The sequence below is a fragment of the Vitis vinifera genome, chromosome 19 (genome assembly GCF_030704535.1).
Source record: "Vitis vinifera cultivar Pinot Noir 40024 chromosome 19, ASM3070453v1".
In the NCBI taxonomy this organism is placed as follows: Eukaryota; Viridiplantae; Streptophyta; class Magnoliopsida; order Vitales; family Vitaceae; genus Vitis; species Vitis vinifera.
Window position 1 is genome coordinate 24,810,308 of NC_081823.1, and position 25,001 is coordinate 24,835,308.

General features: G+C 31.0%; 1 long non-coding RNA gene and 1 pseudogene across 1 annotated transcript; both read left to right on the forward strand.

Annotated features, from left to right (window-relative positions):
* Positions 1–8,325: 8,325 nt before the first annotated feature.
* Positions 8,326–11,997, forward strand: LOC100263303 (putative disease resistance protein RGA4; annotated as a pseudogene).
* An 85-nt stretch (positions 11,998–12,082) lies between these two features.
* Positions 12,083–14,713, forward strand: LOC132253466 (uncharacterized). The gene is made up of 5 exons (XR_009465320.1): positions 12,083–12,436; positions 13,410–13,674; positions 13,994–14,073; positions 14,163–14,230; positions 14,319–14,713. It is a non-coding gene; the product is annotated as an uncharacterized LOC132253466 (long non-coding RNA).
* Positions 14,714–25,001: the final 10,288 nt, after the last annotated feature.

The window sequence follows — 25,001 nt, forward strand, 5'->3', positions numbered from 1 at the left end:
ATTTTTTAATTCCACTTTCATTATAATGCTTCTTATCATTTTTATTTTTTTATTTTATTTTTATGGTTAGAATCATTTAACATTGAATACATATTCAACAAAGCTTTAGCCAAACAATGGCTATGAAAAATTATAAATTGAATGAGTCTAGACAATGCTTCTTAAATTTTATGACTAAATAGAAAAAATTAAAATATTTGACTCCTTACTAAATGCTAAATTAACTTTTTAAAATAACAAAAACACAATTTCTACATATTAATGATTAATATTTAAGAAATATAAAATAAAAAAAATAAACAACTTAATACTTAAAGTTATTAAATCATATTTAGAATTAAATTAAATTAAATTAAATTAAATTCTATTTAAATTTAAGTAAAACAATACAAACACCACATAAGATTTTCAGCTCTTGATGTGAGTTCTCTTTAAAAGATAGTAGAATTATACACAAAGCAATAACATGAAGAGGTAGTCTACAAAACTCTATGAAGGAAAATTAAGATTTTTAGCTCCTCTCTTTTTCTTTCATTCAAATGCTCAAAGCTTAAGTTTTTGTTTATATACACAACTTATAACATAAAATGAATGACTCAACCAAACTATGATTCTAAAATAATATCTAAAAAAATATAGCACAATAATTCATCCTATATAAATTTATGATTTAATCAATTTGATCCCAATTAAGTACGTGCATTATGAGTCACATTCATCTTTGTCTTCCAAATATTAAAAAGGAAATTATATCCATAATTAATTGCATGTAACCTTTTGTAAAAATATGATGGATTTAGAACCCCACTACTTGATAATGGATCCATTATTAAAGGTTATTTAATGCCACTTTTGCATTCTATTCTTTGAATAATTTAGTATTATTGAGGGGTCATTGTCTTCCCATGAGAATCTTGAAAAATCCAACCCTTTTGAAAGGGTGTGAATAAGGTTCCATATATCAGGAGGCTTATTCGTTATTTTTCCACCCAAAGCATCGTTATGCATTCAAACTTTTTTTGGTAGGAAAACTGCTCTCTCTCTCTCTCTCTCTCCTTCCCTCCCTCCCTCCCTCCCTCCCTCCCTTTTTCACTAAATGCTACTGCCTTCACATTGTAGCCTCACAAGTCAAATCCATAGGACCGATAAGCATCACACTCTTTCATATCATTTTACTAAGAATTTAGTCATTGTAAAATAGATTATGTATGTGTGATTGGACAAAAATTTACTTTGGTGTAACTTGAAGTCTTATTATGTCTGAATCCAAATAGAAAATGGCAAAAAACTATTATTTATACTTTAGATTTCATAAAAAAAAATTTACTTAAACAAAATATGTAAAAATAAAATTTAACTTAAAAAAGGAAATGGTTTTGCCACTAACTTTGAATATCTAGCTGTAATTATATGATCTATAGTTCTCATTAAAAAAGCTCAAAAAGGAATATCTAAATGTAGTAAGAGTGTATTTGATATTGTTTTTATTTAAAAGGATTTTAGTGGAAGTGTTTTTCTTTACAAGTGTTTTTGGGAGAATCACTCATGAAGTGCTTCTCCACTAAGCATTGCAAGTGATTCTCTTATTGATCTATCAAAAAATTACCTACTTTGTAATTCTATTATAATAAATTTGTTAATTTGATAGCAAAACAAAATGATATTTTACTTTATAAGTTTCTTTAGAAATAAATTAATAAAATGAATTTATATTTGTAATATTATTAGTTGTGATCGAATTTGTTATTTTTTTATGTTATATTATGAATTGCTTTAATATTAACTACTTTACATAAAATCTCATAACATGTTGTATATATAACTCATTTTTTAATTTAGTAGATTGTGTATTCGTTTAGAGAAATAAGTTGATAAACTTATTATGATATAAAGTATACAAATTTAATGTAAGAATCTTTTGCTTTGTGTCGCATGAACCAATGATTTTTAAGTTCTAACATAGTTCCTTTACAAATCTCTCTTCTAAGTTTGGTGGGAAATGGAAATAAGCATATTGATGCCTACAAAGTTTCTATAATGGAAATGTGATCCTTTTCTTTTGCAAAAAAGAATTATGGAAAATAAGAGGATTTTTTTTTTTGTTATACATTTTTTAGAATAAAAATAAATGATGAACAAGCATATTTAATAACACATTTATAAACTTAAAACAGAATTTTATATAAGGTTTATTAAAAAAAATGTTATAAATATTATTTCTTATATTTAAAAATATAAATACTTCAATTACTAAAATGATCTAAAAACAATTTATTGGCGCTCCCATTCTCCTTTAGATTAAAAACTCTTGTTAACAATGATTTCCTATTAATTTTAAAAAATCAAACACTAATGAATGATTAATTAGAGAGAAATGTTTCCTTCTCTTTTCCTTAGAAGTGAACACTTTGTAAACTAATGTTTTTCTAGAAGTCCATTGTCATTTCCTTTCTGATTGCAACACATCCATATCAAAGGCCTCTTGGATGGTATGGTTAGCTTTAGAAATATATATTTGGTGTTTCTCTACAACACTCAACATGTTGGTGGGTTATTACGAGGATTGTATGACTCTTATATCTTGTGTATATATTAAAATGATATGAATGAATATATGATTAAATCAACATGAGCTCAAATACGTATGGGCATGGTGAATCAAATTCTCCTTTTCATCAAAGACGCAAAAAATAGATTAAATTTAGTCCACAGTCACATTGAACCTTTCCCAAATATGACATAATTAGAATCTTTATCGGAGTACATGATATACATTATGGATTAAAATCCTAAAAGTGTAAGTTTTCTTGAGAAAAAGGATTGTATAACATAGTGTTGGATCATTGTCTTGCAAGAGTTTATGTATTTTAAACTTACGTATGCTTATTTAAGTTCATGTGTTCTTCAAGATGGTTAATTTGAGAAACAAGTACACCAAAAAAGAAAGGAGACTAGAGGTTGATGAAATTTAAGAGTTAATATGTGAATGCTTTGAACATGAAAGAATTTTTAAGAAGATGACAAAGCTATTCCATGAAAAGTTAATTTTACGTAAGGAATTTCGTCTAAGTCAAAGTATTGTTCAATTCCCATATGCATGTCTTATCTAGGAAATTGAAAATAAAGTAGACAAGACCATATGAGGTTACATAAGTCTTTTTGAATGGGACAATGATCATTAAATATCTAAAGTTCAAGGAGATGTTCATGGTAGACAACCATCACTTGAAAAGGTTCATGGATAAAAGTGAAATATTAGGGAATTTATTACCTCACAAGTAATAGAGGGCAAGACAAGGTAATTATAAACAAATAACAATAAACAACAACAATAATAAAATAATTTTTGTTATCCTATTTTGCTACTTAGAGGATAGTGGAAATTAGAACCTTGCCTAGAGAAATCAAAGAAAAAAATAGCTTCTACATCCATAGAATATAAGTTGATTTTGAATTCAACTTCTGAATTTGAAATGATTTCAAAATTTAACCCATAATTTTGAATTCACTTCTTCAACACTCTACATACCTAATTCAAAATTACTTCCAACATTTGGAATTTGTAATTTTTTAGGGTTTTTTTAGACATTTTGATGTAAATTTAAAGTGGTCAATTAGGATTGGCCACATTTCATGGTTTTGATTGTAATATATAAACTTACTTAGTTTTAGGGTTTTAAGAGTCTTGGATCTAAAGTTTTGTTGATTCAATATACCTAATTAGCTTTTTCAATAGATATTGTGTGACAAAATCACCCATGAGGTAGTTATCTTGGGTTGTAAAACATGAAAGTCTAGGTTTACGATTAGAGAGGAATAATGGGTAAAATATAGGTACCTAAAATGAATTCTAATAATTGTTTGAGTAAAGAAATTGAATAATAAACTCTTTATGTAGATCCGATTTTGAGAAGGCACAATAGAACTTTGTAGAGCTACTAGAGATTCTTGGCATTTCTTGATCCCTAATTAACATAATTTATCTTATCGTTACATATCCTAAAAGCTAAATCTACAAGAGGAGTGAGAACTTACACGATGTGACTTATACCTGAATTTGATGGTAATTCTTAGGGATTAAGATTAAAAAAAAATATGTTTTAAATGCAATTATGATAATACTATTGGAATACTCTCCTCTTTGATAGGTTGAATCATATCCATACAAATATAAGCCAGCATTTGGATCAAACTTTCTCAAATGTAAGTTTTCATCATTAATTTGAATCAAGATGCTTGATTAGAAAATTGGAAGTTCTTCAAAGAACTTACAACACAATATTATAGGCAATCATTAAGTAATTATGAAGATTTGAATGGAAATAAATTTTATTTTAAAAAAGCTAGTGATAAAAAGAGAAAATTAAAAATCATGGAATTGCTTTTAAAACTAATTCAATGGACGGAAATTTGAGAAAGCCTCCTAACAACCAAATTAATTAACCCTAAACATAACAATAAAGAATTAAGGGCATGGGGGCCTAAACTTCAGTCAATGTAGGCCTCCATCTGCATATCTAATTCATTCAATGGGCCATACTTCTATACTTTTTGAAGAGAAGACTAGACTTTTGCTGCCCCTTGTGTTATCGAAGGCTAAAACAAAGACTAATTGCTTTCTCTATTCCAAGTCTTCTGCATATCTAAGCCATCCAAATGGATCATACTTTTTATGGATAAGACTAGACTTCTGGCCTTGTGATATGAAGGCCAAGACCAATACTATTTGCTTTCTTTATTCTAAGTCTCTGTGTACCTAACTCATCTAATGGGCCACACTTTCCATGGATAAGACTAGACTTTTGCCCTCGTGATATGAAGGCCAAGACTAATTGCCTTCTAAGTAGGGTAATAACATAAGGAAGTTTCATATGGTTTTGTAATGAAAGTCTAGATTATAAGCATATATTTGATATATATTTTCTCTCAAATAACATGTATATTTTTTTGTCAAATGCTCTTTAACAAAACTTTTATCATACATTTTTTTTATTGTTGTACTATTTTCCTATATCTAATATTTTCAAAGCTTCCATCCTATTATGCTATTTATATCTTAGCAACATTCCTTGCTACCTTACAACAATTACTTTTATTTGGAAACCAATATGTATTTAGATAGATGACTTCGAACTTCAGAAAAATTTTGTTCGTCAATGTAACTTCATGTACGATATATATGCATATGTTCTGAAAAAAGAAAATGAAAAATCGCAAAATATACATGATAAATGTTAAGATTCATATATTGATGCAAGTACAAAACAAACAATTCAACAACAAAACTTTCTCCCTTTGAAAGTAAAAATTATTTTTACTTGGAAACAACATTTGTATATAATGAAGATTTGCAACCTTAAGTTTTTGTCTCTCAATCTAATCCACTAGACACATTTGTGCTTTAAAAGCTCGAACTACTTTATAGGAAAGACCAAGACTTCTAGCAATTGATATAGAGTTTTCTTTAAAAGCTAAGACTAAGACTACATAATTCTTACTTTGTGGATGAAAATCAAGATTTTCAGCTCCTTTGTTTTTCTTTCTTTCTAGTGCCCAAGGTTTAAGTTTGTGTTTTATATACATAACTTAAAACACAAAATAAATGACCCAACCAACCTATGATTATCTAGATAGTACTTTAAAATATATATAAATTTATAATTTAATCAATTTGATTTCAATTATGTATGGACACTCTGAATCACATTCATCTTTGTCATCCAGATATGAAAAAAATAAAAAAGTTCAAATCCATAATTATGCATCCTAATCTCTTTTTAAACATGAGGGATTTATAACCCCCCCACTACTTGATGGACCCTTTCCTAAAGGTGATTCAATGCCACTTTGTTTGATCTTCACAATCTTTATCACATTCTTTGATCTTTTGCATTCTTTGAATAATTCAATATTATTGAGGGGTCATTCTCATTAAATGAGAATCTTGAAAAATCTAACCCTTTTGGACGGGTATGAGGAAGGTTTCATATTAGGGGACCCATGTCTTACTTATCCACCTAAAGCATCATAATGCATTCTCCACCTATTGTATTATAAAATCATGCACGATTTCAAACTTGATTCTTTAATACATTTGAGAGAAATTAGTAGTTGAATTTTTTTGTCTTAATATGAGTAGTAGAAGATGTTTTCCACTTCTCCACCTATTGTATTATAAAATTCATGCCACAAGTGCGTCTTCAAAAACCACATCCACTACATGCGATATGTCCACATTAGCTTGAATTTTGATATATGTGAAGTTGTTCAATTTCCCTTTATATATATATATATATACTTTTTATTGTAATTTTGTGTTACTTTTATAAGGTTGAGTTTTATTTTTAAAAACTTTTCAAAAAATACAAGAGAAAAAAATTAAAAGAAAAATAAAATATAAAAAAGTATATAAAAGTAAAAAAGAAAATAGATTTAAAACTAATGAATTATTTTTAATTAGTTTCTCAAATTCATTTCATTTAATTTCTTTATTTATATAAAATTAAATAATTTAAAAATATATAATTATTTTGATTTGATTTTTCTATTATAAATCAAATACCAGAAAATAATTTTTCTTAGTTTTTTTTTCGTTTTTTCTATATATCTTTCATATGTATAAATCAATGGAGCCACACCCCTTCAACAACCCTTAATCATGTTGTATCCATAATAATAATTCACTTTTTTTTTTTTTTTTTCATATCAGTTCACATGTGACCTGATCATGAGCAACTAGGCATCGTCTAAGCTGTACCTCTGGATGCTGAGGAAACACAACCATATTTTCTATCATGTCACATTGGACTTGGAATAGTTCCAGGTAGACAAGTTAATAATAGATTTGAAATCTTCACCCATTAATTTAAGTTCTTCATCTAATGTCCATATTTTTCTACCAGGCCACATAGGACTTTGAATAGTTTAAAGTGACCATGTTACCTAATTAATTTGGAGAGTACTTTGCATACTGGATAGATCACTAACCTCATTTAAATAATAAAATCTTCTAAATTCTTTTTTTTTTTTTTTTCTGATTTGACATGATTATGCTTTATTTTATAAATTAATTAATAATTATATTTATTTATCTTGGCTTCCCGTACACATTTTATGAAAATATTATCCATGTATGTAATACTCAAGATGAATGCACCCTTACAATTAAATTCATCTTTTAAATTTGAAAAAAAAAACTAAAAATTAATATTTTTTTAATTAACATTTAAGTAATAAAAATAACATAACCAATTTAATTTTTGGTTTTTCATTTTTAAAAAATTACTCTTATATTTCACAACTTTTCATCCTTAATGTGCTACAAATCATTTTACCACTATAAGGGTTATGAAATAAAAATCATGTGTGTGGAATAAATAAGGAAAAGAAAATTAAATTATCTTATTATTTTGCCATGTAATTTCGATTCCTAAACTTTCCTCAAATCTTTTTGTTTATATTTGATTCTTGGAAAATGACACTAAAAAATTAAAAAAAAATTATTTTCTAATGTTTGGTTTTCATATAGAAGATATCGGATATAACTAAAATTAGTTAAAAAAATTTGTATTTTAAAATTATTTATTTCTTATGTTGAAAAGTTAAAATAAGTAAAATGAGTTTAAAGGACATACAAATAATTTATTAAATTAAAAACTATTTTTAATTTTTATTCATTTTTTCTTCACATTTTCTATTAAACTTACGGAGAACCAAACACATCCTTAGTATTTTCCTTCTTTATTTGTTAATGTCGTTTTCCCTTATCTTTTTCCATAGTAATTAAAAATAATAAATTTGTTCCCTTTTCTTTTAGGTTATGTTTGGTTTTTAGAAAATTTGAGGGAAAAAAAATAAAAAGAAAAAATGGAAGAAAAGAAAAAATAAAGGAAAATAAAAAAAGATTTAAAATTAATAACTTATTTTTATATGTTTTTTCAAATTCATTTCACTTAATTTCTTCTATTATATAAAGATTAAATAATTTTAAATTGTATAAAATTTTAACTAATTTTAATTATATTTAATTATTTTTAAAAATTTATAATAAAACCAAATATGAGAAAATTATCATCCTTTTCATTTTTTTTCTTTCCCGATCACCAAACATAACCTTACCATTTTTCCAAATTTCGGATTCGTACGTTTGAATAATCAGCCTCATGTCCATCCAAAAGGAACTGAATGAGCATAAATGGTACATCAATTTTATATTGACGGCCTTCAGTACCTTTAATTGCAGCTTGTTGACTTGTCCACCGAATCCATGATATCAGCCAGTACCCACGTGACTTGGCCCATCTCATCCACCCCGATAAAGATATCTCTTACTTTGTTCCCTATTCTCTCACAATTCCCTCAGCTTCTCATCTTGTACGTGCTGTATTTTCTTGGCTTTCTGCAACTTTGAGTTGTTCCAAAATGGCTGGCCAAATTCCATTCGGTGTTGTGGAGCACATTTTGACCAAGTTGGGGTCCAAGGCGTTTCAAGAAATTGGATCCATGTATGGTATTCCAAAGGAGATGACCAAGCTCAATGGGAAACTGGGCACCATCAAGGCTGTGCTTTTGGATGCCGAGGAGAAGCAGCAGCAGCAGAGCAATCGTGCAGTCAAAGATTGGGTCCGGAGGTTCAGAGGTGTTGTTTATGACGCAGATGACTTGCTGGATGACTATGCAACCCATTATCTTCAGCGAGGAGGATTGGCAAGGCAGGTCAGTGACTTCTTCTCATCTGAAAATCAAGTTGCTTTTCGTTTTAAGATGAGTCATAGACTCGAGGATATCAAAGAAAGGCTAGATGATGTTGCAAACGACATCCCCATGTTAAATCTCATTCCACGGGACATAGTACTACACACACGGGAAGAGAATAGTGGGAGAGAAACCCACTCATTCTTGTTGCCGTCTGAAATTGTAGGAAGAGAAGAAAACAAAGAGGAGATAATAAGGAAGCTGTCATCTAACAATGAAGAAATTCTTTCCGTTGTTGCCATTGTTGGCTTTGGGGGATTGGGTAAGACCACCCTCACTCAATTGGTATACAATGACGAAAGAGTAAAACATTTTGAGCATAAGACATGGGTTTGCATTTCTGATGATTCTGGTGATGGTCTTGACGTCAAACTGTGGGTCAAAAAGATTTTAAAATCTATGGGAGTTCAGGATGTGGAGAGTCTGACCTTGGATGGTTTGAAAGACAAGCTTCACGAAAAAATAAGTCAAAAGAAGTACTTGTTAGTACTTGATGATGTTTGGAACGAAAATCCTGGAAAATGGTATGAAGTGAAAAAATTGTTGATGGTTGGTGCTAGAGGTAGTAAAATTATAGTAACCACCCGAAAACTTAATGTTGCATCCATTATGGAAGATAAGTCTCCCGTTAGTTTGAAAGGTCTAGGAGAAAAGGAGTCTTGGGCTTTATTTTCAAAATTTGCATTTACAGAACAGGAGATTTTGAAGCCAGAAATTGTAGAAATTGGAGAAGAAATTGCAAAAATGTGCAAGGGAGTTCCTCTCATTATTAAGACTTTAGCAATGATATTGCATTCTAAAAGAGAACTGGGATTGTGGTTGTCTATTAGAAACAATATTAAAAATTTGTTATCACTTGGAGATGAAAATGAGAATGTTCTACGGGTGTTGAAACTAAGTTATGATAATTTGCCAACACATTTGAAACAATGTTTTACATATTGTGCTTTATTTCCAAAAGACTATAAAATTGAGAAAAAGTTGTTGGTACAATTATGGATCGCACAAGGTTACATTCAATCTGCAAATGGGAATGAGCAATTAGAGGATATAGGAAATCAATATTTTGAGGAATTATTGTCAAGGTCATTGTTGGAGAAGGCGGGAAAGAATCCTTTTACTAATACATTAAGTTGTAAAATGCATGACCTTATACATGATCTTGCATAATCAATTGTAGGATCTGAGATCCTTGTTTTAAGAAGTGATGTAAATTACATTCCAGAAGAAGCTCATCATGTATCATTGTTTGAAGAGGTAAATCCTATGATAAAAGCTCCAAAGGGAAAAGCCATAAGGACCTTTTTACCATGGGAATATAATTTTGAATCTGATAGTAAAATTGTGAATTCATTTATTTCAAGTTTTACATGTTTACGTGTGTTGAGCTTAGATGCTTTTCATGTAAAGAAAGTGCCAAAGTATTTAGGCAAATTGAGTCATTTAAGGTATCTTGATCTTTCCTTCAACGATTTCAAGGTACTTCCAAATGCTATTACAAAGTTATAGAATTTGCAAACACTCAAACTTGAAGGGTGTAGTAATTTGAAAAGATTTCCAAAAAATTTAGGGGAATTGATCAATCTTAAACACTTGGAGAATGATGTATGTATTGCCTTGACTCATATGCCACGTGGAATAGAAAAGTTGACTTTACTTCAAAGTCTACCATTGTTTGTTGTTGGGAATGAGACAGGGTGGTTAAGGAATCACAAAATTGGTAGCTTGAGTGAGTTGAAAAGCCTGAACCATCTAAGAGGAGGGTTATGCATACGAAATCTTCAAAACGTGAGGGATATTGAACTGGTATCCAAGGGAGAAATTTTGGAACGAAAACAATATCTTCAGTCCTTGAGATTGGAATGGAAACGGTCGGGCCAAGATGGGGGGGATGAGGGTGATAAGTCAATGATGGAAGGCCTTCAACCACACCCACACCTAAAGGATATCTTTATAGAAGGTTATGGAGGTACGGAGTTTCCAAGTTGGATGATGAATGATGGGTTGGGTTCCCTGCTTCCCTGCCTAATTAAAATTGAAATTTCGAGATGTTCAAGATGCAAAATTCTGCCACCCTTTTCTCAACTCCCTTCTCTCAAGTCTTTGAAGCTTCAAAACATGAAAGAAGTGGTGGAGTTGAATGAGGATTCATCAGCAACGCCACTCTTCCCATCTCTTGAATCGCTCGGACTCTTTAACATGCCAAAGTTGAAGGAATTGTGGAGGATGGACTTACTAGCAGAGGAAGTTCCTACATTTTCTCATCTTTCTCAATTAGAGATCAGAAATTGCCATAACTTGGCATCCTTGGAACTGCATTCATCTCCTTGTCTTTCTCAATTAAAGATCATCGATTGCCCTGGCTTCTTATCCTTGGAACTGCATTCATCTCCTTCTCTTTCTCGATTAACAATTGATGATTGCCCAAACTTGACATCCATGGAACTGCCGTCATCTCTTTGTCTTTCTCAATTAGATATCAGAAAGTGCCCTAACTTGGCATCCTTCAAAGTGGCTCCATTACCTTCTCTTGAGACACTATCTCTGTTTACAGTTAGATATGATGTGATACGGCAGATAATGTTTGTCTCTTCGTTGAGGTCTCTGTCTATTGGAAGCATAGATGATATGATATCTCTCCCAAAGGAGCTACTTCAACATGTTTCTGGCTTGGTAACGTTACAGATCCGTGAGTGTCCTAACTTGCAATCCTTGGAACTGCCCTCATCCCATTGTCTTTCTAAATTAAAGATCATAAAATGCCCTAACTTGGCATCCTTCAATGTGGCTTCATTACCTCGTCTTGAGGAACTAAGCCTGCGTGGAGTCAGTGCAGAGGTACTGAGGCAGTTAATGTTTGTCTCTGCTTCTTCTTCATTGAAGTCTCTGGGTATATGGGAGATTGATGGTATGATATCTCTCCCAGAGGAGCCGCTTCAATATGTTTCCACTCTCGAAACCCTCTACATTGTCAAGTGCTCTGGTTTGGCAACATTACTACACTGGATGGGCAGCCTTTCCTCACTTACGGAACTTATTATTTACAACTGCTCGGAATTGACATCACTGCCAGAAGAGATCTATTCCCTTGAAAAACTGCAGACATTTTATTTCTGTGATTATCCACACCTAGAGGAAAGATACAACAAGGAAACAGGTGAAGACCGGGCCAAGATTGATCATCTCCCACGTATTTATTTCGAAAAGGATTTTCCTATGAGATATAAGGTCCGAAATCCCTAACCTTTCTTCCCATTTTTATTATTTAAGAATCAAAATGCTCACATTAATAATTTTGAAAATTTTTTCCAGCTTTACTGCGTTTTCTGATGCTGTGCACTAAACTAATCATTTTACTTGGAGTTGTACATTCTAAGAGTTTGAGGAAATACTGAGGTCTGATATGATAACTCTCAATCTTAAACGTTGTTTTGTGTTTGGAACGTTACTACACTTGATACATACCCTCACCTCACTTACAGAGCTTTGAAATCGTGGCTGCCCTGAATCGACATCACTTACATACCCTCAAAAACCTGCAGACACTTAACAATCTGCATCTGTTCACACTTAAGAGGAAAGATGCCGAAAGCAAAGGTGAAGACTAACCCAAGATTGCTCATATGCCACAAATTGATATCATACATCCATGAAGATTGAACTGATACACAATGCCTTTCAGGTCCGAAATCCCTAACTTTTCTTCTCATTTTCTATGACTTCATTTTCATATCTTACTTTTAAAATGCTCTGTTTTCATTTGTTTTGGCAGTTCTTTGTATTTGCACCTTACTTGTTTGATTAAATGCTTACTTCAGTTGAGTTTGAAAATTTTTACATCTTCAAATTATTTTACTGTAAGTGTTTTGCATTCTAAGAGTTTGAGGAAATACTGAGCTCTAATATTACTAGTAGAGTCCACCGTTCCTAAGAAGCTTACCATTGCCTAATGCCCAAAGGATCCCGAAAGGAGAGAACTTTGGATTGGCTTGAAGATTTCACATGGTCCAAAAATTTGTATTTACTAGACGCCTGATACAAAAAGTAGTTTAAATTTAGCCATTAATATAACTTTTTTATTAGAGAAATAATTGTCAAACAAATGCAAAATAGAAAATGGTGTTAATGAATTCAGTACTTCATCTATGTTGCAGTTTAGCAGCTTTTGTTAGATAAAGAGTATGGGGTTGGGTTTATCATGTTACCATTCCAAATATTCTTAAAAAAAATCATCAAGGCTTTGTTTGGTTTCTTGAAAATTTGAGGGAAAAAATAAAGAGAAAAAGTGGAAGGAAAAAAAAAAGTGGAAGTCAATAAATTATTTTTCTATTATACTTTAAACTCATTTCACTTTTTTTAACTCTTTGATTTAAAGATTAAATAATTTGAAAATGTATAAATTTGTAATTAATCTTAATTATATTTGATTTTCTTTGGTATTTTCCATAGGACAATTAAACTTGAGAAAATCATTTTCCTTAACATTATTTTCTCAATACTTTTTGGAAACCAAACATAACCTAAATGTTCTAGTTTAGTTTAGCAGCTTCATCAAATTAGATAGACAACCTCACATCTCTTATTCAGCTGAGGTGCTATGTTAGTTAATGTTTTGTCTCTACTTCTTCATTGAAGTCTATCTATTGGGTGCACAGATGATATGATCCAAACTCAAATTGAACACTACTCTTGTTTTGCAACATTACTGCACTGGAAAGGCAACTTGAACTCACTTATAGACCTACCTATTGGTGACTGCATTGAATTGACATCACCTTGGAAGAGATGTGTTCCACATGGAAAATCTTTCATTATATGCACCTACTTGCAAGATACCAAAAGGAAACAGGTGAATACTTGCCCAAGAATACAGAGGGCCACACTTGGTGAAGGTTTCATCAGTAAGGAGAACCATTTCAAGTATGAAATCCTCCCTTCTCATTTTCTAATGACTTCATTTTTATTCAATATCCATTTGAAATTATTTAAGTTCATTTTCTTTAGATATTATATTTTCTTGCTTGCTCAATAATTTCATTCAAGTAAGATGTTTGGATATCACATTTTCTTTGGGGGGTTTTTTCTTTTTAGAATAATTTCAAAATGTCATTTTTAACTATTCACAAAATTTGATCATAGTTGAGTGATTAAAATTCAAGTTTATTCTTATTATCATTAGTAGTTATTTGATATATCCGTTTGCTAATACAAAAATAAGACTAACAAGTAATGTGCATAGAGTTTGTAGAAGAGAAGAAAGATTTGATCCAAGATATTCCTAAAGATTGGAAACTTTCAGAGCCACCCAAGATCCCACAGGTTGAATTCAGATTCATCCAATTTACAATCCATTAATTCTACTTATATCATCTTTGTTATGTTACAATTTGCCTTTACTTGTTATGCAGCCTATCTTAATAATTTGGGGAGACCAAGATAAGGTATTCCTAGTAGAACTAGCTCACAAATTGAAAAGGTAAACTTGTGTCACCTATCTACATGCCTACAACAATACAAACACTAGGTCATGTCTTTCTCACTATTGAAATTGTTATTGCGTGCAGGCATTTCAGGCGAGGAGGCCCAACTTGTGATCATAGAGCATACTTTTATTATAGAGAAGCCCAATGAAATATTTTAAGCACTTGAAATCCTTTATCATTGATTTGCTTCTACCTCCCAAGCAACACCTAGAACCACTCACACCATGACGAAGTTAAAAGGAACTAATGCAACATTCTCAATATATTAGAATATATTGAAGGAAGGGTGGCCACATATGAAGACCCTATTCCAAGGTCAAATTTTAGATTTTTGTGTTTTTCCTATCACTATTCCTATACTATTACCAGTGCACCTTATTTGTCAAGATGATTAAAAGGGAATTCCCTAGGATAACTAGTGTCTCAAGTGATCTTGAGGTTCATAAATTTTTGGTTTCCACAAGATAGGTGCCAACTATTTTTTTTACACCCATGCAATATTCCAGTCATCTATTAACATGGGCTAAAATGTCTTGTAGATAATAGAATAAAGAACTAAATTACATGAAAATAGGACATTATTATTCTATTTACAAGTAAGGGCCAAAAATTGTTGAGGGCCATCAAGCACACTATTCCTAAAATAATAGCATCCATGTCGTTGAGCAAAAGTTTTTTTATATTGACACCTCATATGTTTGTTTAAACGCTCACATCAATAACTTTGAAAATATTTTCCAGATTTTCGACAAATTGTAATGTTGTGCACTAAACTAATCATTTTACTTGGAGTTCTACATTCTAAGAGTTTGAGAAAAAACTAAGGTCTGATATGACAACTCTCAATCTTAAATGTTGTTTTGTGTTTGGAATATTATTGCACTTGATAGATGCCCTCACCTCTCTTACAGAACTTGGAATTCATGGCTACCTTGAATTGACATCCCTGCTAGAAGATATGTTCTCTCAAAATCCTGCAAACACTAAACAATTTGCATCTGTTCACACTTAGAGGAAAGCTACTGAAAGGAAAAGTGAAGACTAACCAAAGATTTCTCATATCCCACAAATTGATATCATGCATCCATGAAGATTGAACTGATATAGAATGTCTTTCAGGTCCGAAATCCCTAACTTTTCTTCTTATTTTCTATGACTTCATTTTTATTATCTTACATTCAAAAATCCTATGTTTTCATTTGTTTTGGTAGTTCTTTTTATTTGCACCTTATTTGTTTTATTAAATGCTTACTCCAATAAGTTTGAAACATCTTCAAATCATTTTGCTTAAGTGTTTTGCATTCTAAGAGTTTGAGGAAATACTAAGCTCTAATATAAATAGTATTGGTCATAAAGTCTTCTTTTCTTAAGAAGCTTACCATTGACCTAATGGCCAAAGGATCCCAAAAGGAAACGACTTTGGGTTGGCTTGAAGATTTCACATGGTCCAAACATTCGTATTTACTAAATGCCTGATACAAAAGAAATTTTGCTTTCTTTTCAATTTAGCCATTAATGTAGTCTAAATGTTTTATTAGAGCAATAATTGTCAAGTAAATGCAAAATAGAGAATGGTGTTAATGAATTCAGTACTTCATCTATGTTGTAGACTTGTAGTTTAGCAGCTTCTGTTGATAATGAGTGTGGGGTTGGCTTTATCATGTCAGTGTTCCAAATATTCTTAAAAAAATCATTTAAGCTCTGTTTGGTTCTTAGAAAATTTGAGGAAAATGTGAGGAAAACAAAATAGAGAGGAAAAGTGGAAGGAAAAAAAAGTGAAAGTCAATAAATTATTTTTGTATGCTACTTCAAACTCACTTCACATTTTTTTAACTCTTCAATATAAAGATTAAATCATTTGAAAAATGTGTAAATTTCTAATTAATTTTAATTATATTTTATTTTCTTTGGTATTTTCCAAAAGACAACCAAATATGAGAAAATCATTTTCCTTAACATTTTTTTTCTTAGTACTTTTAGGGAACCAAACATAACCTAAATGTTTTAGTTTAGTAGTTTCATCAAATTAGATAGGCGACCTCACATCTCTTAGTGAGCTGAGGTGCTATGTCAATTAATGCTTTGTCTCTACTTCATTGAAGTCTCTATCTATTGGATGCACAGATGATATGATCCAAACTCAAATTGAACACTACTCTTGTTTTGCAACATTACTGCACTCGAAAGGCAGCTTCAACTCACTTATAGACCTTCCTATTGGTGATTGCACTGAATCGACATCACTTTGGAAGAGATGTGTTCCACATAGAAAATCTTTCATTATATGCACCTACTCGCAAGATACCAAAGGGAAACAGGTGAATACTTGCCCAAGAATACAAAGACCATACTTGGTGAAGGTTCTGTCAATAAGGAGAACCATTTCAAGTATGGAATTCTCATTTCTTCTCATTTTCTTATGGCTTCATTTTTATTCGATATCTATATGAAATTATTTATGTTCATTTTCTTTAGATATTACATTTTTTTGCTTTCTCAATAATTTCATTCAAGTTCTTTTGATATCACATTTTCTTTGGTGTTTTTTTTAGAATAATTGAAAATGTCTTTTTTAACAGTTCACAAAATTTGATCACAATTGAGTGATTAAAGTTCAAGTTTATTATTATTATTATTATTATTATTATTATTGGTTATTTGATATATTTGTTTTCTTATACAGACAAAAGACCGGCAGCTAATGTGCATAGAATTTGTAGAAGAGAATAAAGATTTGATATAAGCTATTCCTAAAGACCAGAAACTTTTAGAGCTACCCAAGATCTCACAGGTTGAATTTTGATTCACCCAGTTTACAATCCACTAATTATCCTTAGATCATTTTTGTTATGTTACAAATTGCCTTTACTTGTCATGCAACCTATCTTAATAATTTGGGAAGACCAAGATAAGGTCTTCCTAGTAGAACTGGCTCACAGGTTAAAAAGGTAAACTCATATCACCTATCTACATGCCCACAACAATATAAACACTAGCTTATGTGTTCCTCACTATTGAGATTGTTGCTGCATGTAGGCATTTTGGGCGAGGAAACCCGACTTGTGATCATCAATAACACAAGGCATGCTTTTATACAGAGAAGCCCAAAGAAACATTTAAGCATTTTGTTAGCCCAATGGTTCTCCTAATCATGTTTTGAAGATAACAAATCATGGTTAAGTGACTAATTGGTTTGAATGGTAAAGAATCTTAGGTATAAATTTGGAAATTCATCAAAGGACCAAATGGATACAAGATCGAGACTTTTGGAAGACTTTTGATCATAGGAAACAAATGTAAGATGAATGCATGGGTGCACTTAGGTTTTACATATCTTTTCATGCATCTTTGAAAACTCAGTTTATTCCTTAAAATTACAATTTCATTAAAACCTGAGTTTTATCAAATGTACCTTAGGCAAAACGTTTCAAAATTGGCATATTAATTTACCTAAAGACCTTGCCTAAGTGTTAGAAAGGAAAATAATTGAAAAATATAGGTTTTCGGGGCCAAAAGGCTGAACCGATCAAGGCATAGGCCAACCAGCTTAACCAGCTAAGGAACTAGTCGACCGGTTGCCCTTGTCCGGCAGGAGATCCGATCGAAGAGTGTAAAAAACACTCTCTCTCATCCAGTAGCCTTCTCTTCCCAGTTGAGGTACTCTCCTTCCCGATCGACCTCTGGTCGAGGTCCGATCGAGGCAACGGTAACCTGCCAAAGCATTAAATGCTCCAACGGCTAGTGAACTGGTCGACCCCCAACTCGATCGATTGAGGCTGCTTTTTGCTCTTTTTGGCTCCTGAGCTTAGAAACCTATAAATTGAGAGCTCCACTTCATTTATGATATAGAGAAAACTTGCAATCAATTGTTTACCCACTTGTTTTTGCCTTAAAAGCTCTCATTTCTTTTTTAGTGCGTTAAATCCTCACTTGCATATCCTTTAGTGCACCCTTGTGAGTCATCCTAGCTTTGATTTGTATTTGAGCTATCATTAGGCTAGGTTGAGGGATTCATTCTTGTAAAAATTGAGTGTTAAAGACTTCAAGAGGTTTGAATCTTGAAGAGATTATGTAAGAGCCCATTGGAGCCAGAATCCAAGTGTAAAGGAGATTGAAAGCTTGGTTGAAGCTTCAAGTTAGTGGAACCCTCACTCAGTTAGGAGATTGAGGAGAGTGGACGTAGGCAAGGAAATGTCGAACCACTATAAAATCCGAGTTTAAATTCTCTAACTCTATCTCTTTATTTTTTTATTATATTGTGCTTGAAATTGTTGTGTTGAAAAAGTTTTTGAAAAACCCAATTCCCCCTCCTCTTAGGTATTTTTCTCATTTAAGCATAGCCTTTATTTTCTCACACTTGAAATCCTTTCTCATTAATTTGCTTCCACCTCATAAGCAACCCTCAGAACCACTTACACCATGACAAGGTGAAAAGAAACTAATGCAGCATTCTCAATATATCAGAAGATATCAAAGGAAGGTTGGCCACATATGAGGACCCTGTTTCTAAGGTAGAATTTTAGATTTTTTTGTTTTTCTTGTCACCGTTTCTATACCATTACTAGTGCACCTTATTTGTCAAGGTGATTAAAAGGGAATTCCCTAGGATAACTAATGTCTCAGATGATCTTGAGGTTCATAAATTTTTTGTTTCAACAAGATAGGCGTCAAACCATTTTTATTTTTTTCTACACCCATGCAATATTCCATTCATTTATTAATAAGGGCTAAAATTTCTTGTAGAGAATGGAGTAAAGAACTAGATTAAATGAAATAAGACATTATTAGTCTATTTACAAGTAAGGGCAAAAAATTCTTGAGAGTCATTAAGCACACTGTTCCTAAAATAATAGCATCCATGTCATTGAACAAAATTTTATTGCAATTACATTAGCATATAAAACAAAACTATTTTTTTTATTTATGTTCACATCTTATCCATTTGATAAAATGCTTAAACAAGTAAGTTTGAATTTTTTTTTTGTCTTCAAATCAATTTAAATTTTACATTCAAAAGTTGAATTAATTATTTTTTTTGAAAAATTTAACCACACTTTAGAAGTTTGTGATTATTCTTTGGTCCATCTTAAAACGAGTTCTTGCATTCTTTCATTCCTCCAATTAAAATCACAATAAAAAGTTTTAGATTGACCTAAAAATTTTTCATGGCCTAGAAATTCATATCTACTAGATGGCTAAAGCAAAAAACACTTCTTCCTTGTATTTTAAGTAATCTCTGCCTGCTATTTGTTTATTGAGAGCATCATACAAGTTGTGATTATATTTCATAATTTTTTTATATGATAAGACAGTAACTAGATTGAGAAATATGCAACTTGTAGAGTAGAAAATTTCTTAACTACTTCCCTTGTATTTGCTTTGTGTGTATCAACTGTTCTGTTAATTATTTTTAAAAAATATCACTAAAACGAACCTATTATGTTAGTGCTCTCTATTGTTATGTATCATAATTTAGCTATTTTTTTCCCTTAGAAATCATGCTTGTTATTGTTTTAATCAGTAGATAGCATAAAAACTATTTTGTTCAAGTTATTTTGTATTGGCATTCTTCATGTTTCAAAATATTGTCAAACTAGCAATTTTACTGCAGACATAATGTTCTCAAATCAATGCAAAAAGGGACGATTGTGGGGGTTGGGCACAACCTTCCTTGAATAGTGGAATTGAGGGTTTCTATAAACTAGGTCTCTATATCAATAGATTCTACATTTCATCACTATGAGACCTTACAATAAATATAGCAAAAAGCTTCATTTACTACATAGTAAGGATAATCCTAAGGACTTAAAAGCTTGAGTTGTTCCTTCCATGGCAGCTTTAGATCTCTTAATGAGCTCCAAGTCATTGTCTACCTTGAATATAAATCACTGCTAGAAGTATGTGCCCTCAACATTCCCATATTCCCGATATTGACTAGATATTTGTTGCTAATTCATGAAGAATTGAAGGGATCTTTGATAATGCCATCTATAATGTACTTCAAGTTCATGATCCAAACCCTCTTCTTGCTTTCAATAACTTCATTTTTTTTTATATTACTTTGTGGTCAATGTTATAAGAATGTTGTATTTTGTTTACCAGATTCTCATCCATCAGCACACATGAAAGGAAAAGTTTTACATTGTTTTCCTTCCCTTTGCTCTGTGTTTATATATGTTTATGCAACTAATGAGAACTTCCACCGTAACTTTTTAAGTTTTTTTCATTCTCGAGTTTGGGAAACAACTGGATTTGATTGTAATATTTTATTGTAGATATCACCTTTCTTAAAAAGCTTGCATTTATTCACATTTTCAAGATGGCTAAGTCATCTGATTATGCTTAGAACTTTTGGTTTCTATTAAATTCAGGTATGATGTTTGCAATTCTAACCCTCTCACTCCTCTTGAAGACTACATAAGTTTCTAGTGCTTTTACTTTAATGGTTATGGTCAATGTATCCTCTTGTTACTTCCTGTTTGCATTCTATATGTTCAAGATCTTTATTAGAGTAATTATTTTATTGAAGATATAATTGTTTTCAGGTCAAAGCAAAACCAAAACCAAATAATGATGTGGTTTCAACAACTTCTCAAAAGTAACTAGAAAGTAAGGAACTTTGTGGTAGTATTTTGATATCACATTGGGCTTTCAAATTGTTGTCTTGAATTGACATAAATAACATAATTTCTTTCCTAGTTCAGCTACTTCAACATGTTATTATGCTTCAAACTCTTTCAATTATGTGTTGTTTAGGTTTGGCAACATTAGTACACTGGATATGTTGCCTCAAGTTACTTACACAACATAAAATTCATATTTGTTATTAATTGGCATCACTACCACAAGATGAGTTCCCTCAGCATTCTACATACAACTATAATTTGGGACAATTATGATTTGGCAACATTATCAGAGTTGATAGGCAGCCTATCTTCATTAACAAAAACCTTTAAATTTATATTTATCCCGAACTAGCATCACTGCTGGAAGACGTGCATCCTTAGCACCCTATAACCACTCACAATTGGAGACTGTTATGGTTTATAAACATTCAACAGACTTTATAGGTAACCTTGCACCACTTACAGAGCTTCAAATTCATGGCTATCTTGAATTGACATCACTTTCAAACTAGATGGTTCACCCAAACCTCAGTTGACACCCACAATTTAGGACTTCTCCATTTTGGTAACGATACCAGATTTGATAAGCATCCTCACTTCACTTACATACACTAAAATTGATAGCTACCTCGGATTCACATCATTGTCACAAGAGATTAATTCCTTCATATCCCTGCAAACACTTGTGATCTTTTATCGTCCATGTATATTAGAAAGACTTAAAAGGGAAATAGGTGAAGATTGACCCAATAATCTTCAGTCCTAGATATTGATATTTGGTGAAGATTGGACTAATATAGAGTTAGTTCAGGTTTGAAATCCCAATCTTTCTTCTGATTTGTTATGGTATTGTTTTTATCAATATGCTCTGTTTACATTCTATATGGTAATTTTTGTATGCATTTGCATATAGATAAATAAGGACTTAGATGATTAATTTGAAAATTTTGCATCCTCAATTAATTAGTAATTAAAGACCAAACTGATCATATTACTTTAAGTCTTGCATTGTAAGAGTTTGGGAAAACGTTAGGGTTGACTGAACTACTATTTTATAATAGATTTTGCCTTACTAAGGAATCTTGTGATTATCCCTTGGCACAAACATTTCTCGTGTCTAAGAAATTCATATCTACTACATGGCTAAAGAATTTAGTACCATTCAAAATTTCTGTTTTCTTTCAAATCAGGTGTATTGCTTTCAATTCTAACATGTTTCCTATTTTAAATGTTGTATTGTTATTTTACTATCAATGTGTTAAGAGAATTATACTCTATTTTCTATAATGTTGTTTACTTGTCATATGTATTAATTATTTTATTGCAAATGTACTTGTTGCCAAGTTAAAGCAAAAGAGGAAAGTGAGGATTTTTCATGGACCAATGCCTCTCTTAGTTGCTGCCACACTTGACTTCTCTTTAAGTTGTTGAAAATTTTGAAGTGTGATAGCATAAAGTATTCAGCTCAAGTGCTTTAGTGCCTCACTACCCTTGAAGCTTTAGAAGTTATCAATACAATTGGGGTTTCAACATGTAACCATTTTGGAAATTCTAAGAAGTGTAAGTATTATGGTTTTGCAACTTTATTAAACTAGATAGGCAACTTCAAATTGCTGAATGCCTTGAATTAAAATCACTACTAGAAGGAACCCATGAGCACTCTATAGAAATTCATAATCTACTACTCTTGCCACTTATTAAGAATGCCAAAAGGAAAAAGTGAATATTGGCCTGAGCATGATTGATTAATAAACCACACATAGCCTCCTTAATTCAAGTGTCTTCTGTTATATGTTTCATGTCAGTAATCCTACATTTATCTTGTTTCTATTGGCTCTATTTTTTTGAATTATTTTACAATCAATCTTCTAACAATGTTCTACTTTTTTTACAATTTTATTTTTTGATTCTAAAATGAATTAAGACATATAAAGAAAAAAATCACCTTGTTTGATTTTCATATACTATATGCTTATATGTACATGTGTTAAAATCTTTTGATTTTTTATTGATTACTTTCTATTTAATTTATTAAAAATTGTTAGTCTATTTGGAGATGATTTTTGTTTTTTCATATGTAATAAGATACCAACAAATTGAGTGAGGAGCACATCTTACTAAGTCGCTTGTCAATCTATCCACCTTCCTAATCTCAAGATTATTCATGTTTGAATTAAAATACCATGAAGTACAAAAACAAAAAATGATGAAAATGAGTCTTCCTCATCATCTTTATTTTTATTAGAAGGCAATTTGTAGCATCCTATTTCCCATTCCTAAAAAATACTAAAGCTTTGTAGGTTGAGAAATCAGACATGTTTTCTTAAATGATCTTCTTGGTCCATGCATGCTTATATTTGGAAGATTTTTAAACCAAGTATTTTATGACATATATGATAGCTTTCAAGTTAGTGCATAAATGGTGATGGTTAGGATGCAAAATATAATCTATGCTCAACCTATTTATTGACAAACTACCAAAGGCTAGTGCTAAGGTAAACACCCGTCACTTGCATCATACTCTTTCTTCTCTGCCCTTTTTAGTTGTTATCCAAAGTTCATATAATGTCTTTATTATTCAAGTTTTCATTTTCAACCACTTTTTAAACTTTTTTTCTTTTTATGGTTTATTACACGACAATCCATTTCTAAGAAATTGTTGTACTCTATTTATAAATCTTATCTTTTTGTTCTTATAGACAATAGAACAACGTGGTAATTGCATGACATACAATTTGTAATAGATGTTCAACTATATATTAGGTAATCTTTAATTGCCTTGGAGCTGAAAAGTTTGATGTTGATAAGGTTTGATAATTCTCGCTTTGGTGCTTTGTTGGATTTCAATTCAGGTGATTAATTGATCTTGTTATGATTCTTTGATTGTTATTATAACTATTGTGATAATCATTCTTATTTTATCGTGGCAATTGACTTCACTGACTTTTTAACAATTATATCATGAGTGAAATGCCCAACCTATTATTGTTAGTATTCCATTGACATACCTTTAATGCCACCACTAATAAACATCATGTATTAATATTTATAACACGTTTCATTACTGAAATGATTTAATATTTTCAAATTTCTTTTTAGAGTGTGAGAAATAACCATTAATCTTTGCAACAGCATAAGTATCATTGATTTGATATTGCTTTCTTGAGTAATTTGGCAATTTAATTATGAAGTTTAGTTGGACATTACTTGAGATTCTGTCTTATGTATATGGTTTATTTTCCAAGCTTCAATTATATTTAGTAGACTTCTAAGTGGTGTTTGTCTATGAGTTTCAACTCTTGAAAACTACTATTGGAGCCTAAGTTCACTTTCAGTAAGGATTAAAAAAAAAAAAAAAAATCAACCTTTTCCTCAATTGTGTAATTTTATTCACTATTGACATGCCCTTAAATGGCTTTGCTATTATTTGTAGGGAACATTGTCAAGTTCTATATTTGTCTAGAAAGTTAAAAGAAGTATTTAATTTGACATGGTTTGGACATCTTGCTACTATCTTTTTAAATTAGTTATCAATAATTTTTCAAAGTTGACCTTTTTGTTTATCTCATACTCCTTTTATATTAAAAGGTACCGCATGGGTATTGTGTAGTCATGCCTTCTTTAATTGAGGTGAACCTCTTGCAAAATATTTTGGGTTTGCTCTCTTTCCATTTGTTACTTCATGTCTATTTTTTTGTAATCAATCAAGCAAGAGTTTCTTACTTGTACAATGGTGAACTTGCTTGCATGAATAATACTCTTTTTACTATTTTTTTTTCCTTTCTTTATTATATTCATGGATACGCTTAGAAGTGAATAGTGAACCAAGTTTTTTGTTAAAAGAAATCAAATTTTGGTAATTATTTAGTATCATGTTTGTAATAATCAATTATTGATTGTAAAGATACTTGGCTTAATCAATTTAGTACTATGACTAATACCAAAATGACAATATTTAGTCTTGTTTGACCATTAGTCACTATTCTAGAGGCAAATGCTCACAAGTTTTGCATCTTTGAAGCATATGAGAAACGTTGGCTCAACTGTATCACCAACTTACAACCTCCTTATAGTGTCCATATATATAACCTCTGTTGTTCAGCTTTATGATTCATATCTCTTTTATTTTTTATTTTTT